Source organism: Triturus cristatus, chromosome 8 (assembly GCF_964204655.1).
Source record: "Triturus cristatus chromosome 8, aTriCri1.1, whole genome shotgun sequence".
NCBI classification, from domain to species: domain Eukaryota; kingdom Metazoa; phylum Chordata; class Amphibia; order Caudata; family Salamandridae; genus Triturus; species Triturus cristatus.
In genome coordinates, this window is record NC_140591.1 from 1,344,351,644 (window position 1) to 1,344,357,643 (window position 6,000).

Genomic DNA, 6,000 nt, shown 5'->3' on the forward strand with positions numbered 1-6,000 from the left:
TTGTAACTTCTCCTCGAAATAACTCTTAATTTCCCTAGAATCTTACTCAGGACCGAAGTAACAAAACTGCACATCACCACAAACCTTTTCTATACCTGCCACAATGCCATGCAAAAATGCTCTATTCATTTCTCTAAATATAAAGCAGGAGTTTCCTAACTAAATTTTGCATTGTTGAGTGGTATAAATTATTTTGTATTTTAAACTTTGCCTTGAAAAGAAACACAGAACTTTTCTTAATATATCAATGGATTACTGTCTAATACTACAAACACAACTACAATGTCATTTGTATACAGGACTCCGACTACGACTTCCATGTACCTCTTCTGCAAAAAAGTATTCTACATTTCTAGGTACCATAACCTCTTTTGCTATAGGACTACCATTCTTCATTTCATAACATCATCTTCTTTCATTAACAGCATGAATTAATCTGTTATCCTGGTGATAGCTTTCTGCTTTAAAGACATGTTCTGTTCTAGAAGTATGTATCCGTTCTCCACTAAAAACTGTATAAAAAGCTACTTACTGAGATTTTCTTCTGGTTTGTCTCCTCATGCACTACACTATTTTGTCAAGAGTCTTCATACTATTGAGAATCAAAATGAAACACTTCCTCTTCAAAGCAAAGGCCTTCTCAACTACTCTCTCAACTCGTTCTTTCTGTTTCACTGCATCTCTCCTTCTTCTACACTTTTTTTAATGTCTCACTAAATTTACAACCACACTACTACGAACCATCCTGGCTCTGATTTCCTTAAACTGCTTCTGTCTCCTGTTCATATTGTGTCCATGTTTGTTACAATCTTTTCTCTTCTTCCATAGTACACTTTGTCCTCTCTTGTTGCTTCTCATAGTCATAAATGTATTTTATTTATGTTTCAATCTTTGCACATATTGCATATATGTATAAGAAATGAGGTTATCCCTTTTGAATTAAATCTTATAATGAACATAGGGCCAAGGGAGAATATTTACAAGCCCCAGAGTGCCACTTTTTCTGACACCCTATTGGCATAGTGTGATGCTCCATATTTACAAGGCCACTTAAATCCACTTGCCATGGTTTTTTGTGGCATTATAAATACAGGCACTTTTCATGCAGCGCTCTGCTTGAAAGGAGCATGCTATGGGCGTTGCCGAGGATGTTCCCATGCAATACCCATACATTTTGCAACATTCCCAGATTTACAACAATTCGTACACTTTGGAATGCATCAGAATTCTTTGCCTCCCAGGGGAGGTGTTGGGAGGCACAACAAGGAGAAATATTTTTATTTCTGTTCCTTTTCTTCATCTTTCTATGAGTGCTGCATTCTGCAGCACAAATAGAAAGAGGTAAAAACATCTTGTGATTGTTTTTGTGCACAAAAATAATCTTCCCGCAACACATGCACCTGTGCACCATGGTGCAAGAGTGCCTGTATTGGATCATGATAGCCAGTTGTGCACAAGCACAGGGATCTATCATATTGTTGTAATTATGACGCATCCCTGTGCTTTGAAAGTAATGGAGCATGGGGCAACCAAATGGTTTGCAGCTCTATGCTGCATTTTATAAGTGTAGAAGTACATACAGTGTCTCAACACTGTAAATCCAAAAACATACCATAAGAGCTTTTTGCGTGTCTCTCTTCCACTGTGTCAATAGTGTATTTAGTATCTCATTACTTTTCTACGTAAATGTACTGGATTTAAAGTTTGGGAAACACTGCATATAAACATCTGCACATTAATCTATATCCAACCATATAGTCTACTAATTCATCCAAGTACTTTCAAACAGTGTGTGACAGGTTGCATATATAATTCCCCATATGGTTCTAAAAGACTGCTTATTTCTCAGTAACACTTGTAAATACATGTGTTTGCATGAGTGTACAACTAGTATCTGGGTGTTTGGATGAGTGGATGAGTTGAGTCTGAATGATTAGACAAGTGTGTGACTAATGCTTCAATAATTCAATACATGCATATCTACTGGTGGGATGATTAAATGAGTAGAACTCTAGTGCCTGGATGATTGCAACAGTGCATGCATAGTGCATAGGTGATTCATAGAGTGCATGGATAGTGCATACATGATTGTTTAATTCCATGCATAGCTCCTAGCCTATTGGATGGCTTCACAAATTCTTTTTCCGTGATTGGATGCTGTCCATTTGTTTTTGGTTGAGTGAACAGGTAGTGCCTGGATGTTTAGATAACTACATGGGTAGTGCCTGGATAATTGAATAAGTGCATCAGTACTGGCAGGCAAATTAGATGAGTGCATGACTAGTATCTGAGAGGCTGCATGAGTCAATTGTTAAAGCTTGAGAGATTGGATGAAAGTAAGTGCACTGCTACGGTCATTGCATTAGTGAAAAACGATTGCCTCAATAATTAAATGACTGCATAGGTACTGGATGGGTGATAGGTTTACTACAATGGAACTCATTACGTAATTAGATGCGTGCATGAGTAGTGCCTGATTGTTTCATCATTGCACGGGGGTGCCTCGGTATTTCAATGAATGAATTGGTTGTAAGTGGGTGTTTAGATGGCTACATAGGTTCTGCTCAAATGTTTTAATGGTTGCATAATTACAGCCTTGTTAGTTGCATAAGTAAATAGTTACTGCCTGGGTGTTTAGATAAATGTTTTCTAAGTGCCTGCATAGTTCAATGACTACAGAATATCTGCCTGCCAAATTGAAAGTGTACATTTTTGGTCCCCGGGTAATTAAATAACTCTATGGATAGAGTCACTGGTATGATGACCACCTGACTAGTGGCTGAGTGATGACATGAGTAACTGAATCCTGCTGAATGATTGTGAAAGCACCTTCATTGCTGTTAGATACATAACAGTTGTCACTATATCTCTGACTCATTGGTTATCTCCTTCTGTCGGTATCAAACTTCCTGTTTTACTACAGATATGATGTTCATCTGAGCTATGTATGAGTGAAGTAAAGGTATCAGATGTATACTTGTATGCATGGCTCTCTAGAAAAATACATTGCTTTGTTACTGAGGGTGCACATGTATCAGTAAGTTTCTAAAATGGAAAACAACATTATGATATTTTTCAAAGCACAGAACCTTTTGCGAATAGCATACCTACATCATTTCTCAAATACTTCTGCTTCTAAAACCTATATTCAGCTTATCTCAAACAAAATTTACACTTGAAATAAAGCTAGCACTAGAAATCTCAAGGCATTCTGCACTATTAATCCTCCACAATTTTAAGCAAACAATGTTTAAAGAAAACACACTACCCTCACCATAGACATGAAAATATCATCTGCCTTACTGAACAGAGATCACCATGCAAACGTACATGCGATTTCTTAATAGATGTACACTTTCCAGCAATCTTTCCAAAAATATATACCTCTCTGCATCTTTCAGTAAACTCAGAATTTCCACCGTATATATATATATATATATATATATATATATATATATATATATATATATAGAGAGAGAGAGAGATATGTATATATAGCTATCTGCAATCAAAATATATATATATATCTCACCATCTAAGCATATGCAAAGTGATCACATAAGTTAAAAACCACATTAACAAACACTTCCCAATACATACCTAATAATTATTTCTTTTTCTAATTCATATACAGGCGGACAACATGCTCTTATCTTTTCCTTCTCACTGGACTATTCCTGTTTAATAATGTTACTAAAAGTACTACATCTCCCAGAATGCAAATAACAGATGTATCTATTCTGCAAATGATGTTGAGACATTCAAAACATTCTTAGTTCCTCATTGCAACTATCCACAAGACTATATACTCCTATTTTTCAAGAAAGTACACAAAGTAATAAAGAGGCACTAATTCATTTTTAACTTACTTCCCAAAACTATTCACCACTAACCTCTTACACACATACCTTCTAATAGATACTTTTTTTTTCACACTACCATATACATCTTAATTTCGAATGCTGTTTTTTCAAAGGATTAAAAAGTTATGGACATAATTGAGTTTGTAAATTATATTGTTGTTTTAGCTCTCTGTGGATACTTTTGACACTGTTGGGTGGTTACCACTTTGAGCACAATCCCTGTGGGGATATTTTGAATCTTCTATTGTCAAAGTTCTCACTTTTTTTAATCTTAGATCTCATTGAGCTCTTAAATTCTGACGTGGTAACATATGTGGGAAGAGGCCAAGGGACGCTGATTGATTTCATCATCCTGTCTGACTATTTTAACTCTGATTCTGATGTTTTTAATATACCTAAAATACATTCCAGTGACCATTATCCGCTAACATTGAGACTAGCAATCTTATCAGACTCACTTATTACATCAGCTAAAGCGGTCCCCTTGTCTTACACCAAAAAGAAGGGGCTAACCGGGAAGTGGTCCACTGTCAATCCAGACCTTTTGTTGGAGGAGATTTTAAAGAGCAACCTTACACAAGTACTGGATTGCCTGGAAGAAAATGCAAGTGTCTCATCTATGATTAAATCAATTAAATCATATAAGGTAATAGGTGAGACAATAAAAGCACTCCTAACTAATAACCAGCCGAATGGAACACAGAAAATCAAAAGGTGGTTCAACAGGGAATGTTAACAACTACATAACAAACTAGTCAAGATTCTAAAAACTGAACCACGAGATAAAGTAGTAGTTTGACAGATGCGCAAAGATTATAAGTGCGTGCTAGAGAAACGTAAAATGGAGATCAGGCTAGAAGCTTGGGGTAATTTACATCTGGCATCCCAGAGTAATGACGACAAACTTTTTGGGAAAATTGTCAATGCAGAGTTTTTTGATGATACAAAAAATGGTAACATTGACGTAACAATCATGCCTGAAATGTGGGTAAAACACTTCAGTGCCCTTTAAAACAATAACATTGAGATGCAACATGGTGGCCATTTTCAACATGTAGCATTTCCCCTGGAACCCCAAACTCTAGAGGAGGTAAATAGGAAGGCTTTCCCAGACTGTAAAGAATAAGGTCCCAGGGCCGGATGGCATACTCACAGAAGTATTTTTAACAAATACCCCCTGTGGCAACCGTTACTAACAAATATATTAAGATGCTATGCGGCCCAGGGCCCCCCGGAGTCATGGAGATCAGTTATATTAGTCCCTATTTTTAAAAAAGCGAGACAGGTCGGATCCTAAATGTTATCGACCGATCTCTCTAATTGATAGTACTTGCAAGATTATGGGACGCGTAATACTGGAGAGATTGGAGACCTGGATAATGGATAACGGGAAGTTCTCAGCTGTCCAATATGGATTTAGGAAGGCCTGGGCACTGTAGAACAGTGCCTTAATCTGCACCTGGTCGTTGGCAAATATACCATGGCCAAGCCAGGGTCTCTATACCTTGGGTTTATGGACTTAACGTCCGCCTTCGACTGGGTGCAGAGGGGGATACTGTGGGAGAAAATGATGCTTATGGGCATTGATCCATCCATTGTCCACTTTTTACCACCAATGCATCAGGGAGTTACAGGCAGAGTACAGTATGATGTTGCCAGTGAGCTCACCCCACCTATAAAGATGGATTGCGGGGTGAGACAGGGATGCGTACTCACCCCTTTCCTATTCTGTCTATATATAAATGATCTAGAAAGACACATCAGTATGGGAAATAAGTACGCACCCACAATAGGCCGTAGGGCTTTACCAGCCTTGTTAAATGCGGACAATTGCATCCTTATGTCGAGAACTGGGGTGGGACTACAAAGTCTTTTAACCAGTTTTAACGATTTTATGAGTGACCTCGGGTTTAAAACAAATGTTGCAAAATCACATGTCATGGTAGCAGGTAAAGCCCCATCTAAAATGAAAACCTTTTATATAAAGAATGAAACACTATGTCAAGTGCCAACCTTTTCGTATTTAGGTATTATTTTTAATGAAAAAAATTCCTGGTCTCATCTAGTCAATGCCAGGATTGGGGGCTTCAATAAGAACATGGAGGCCATTTTTAGATTTACAAAAAAATTAGGTTCT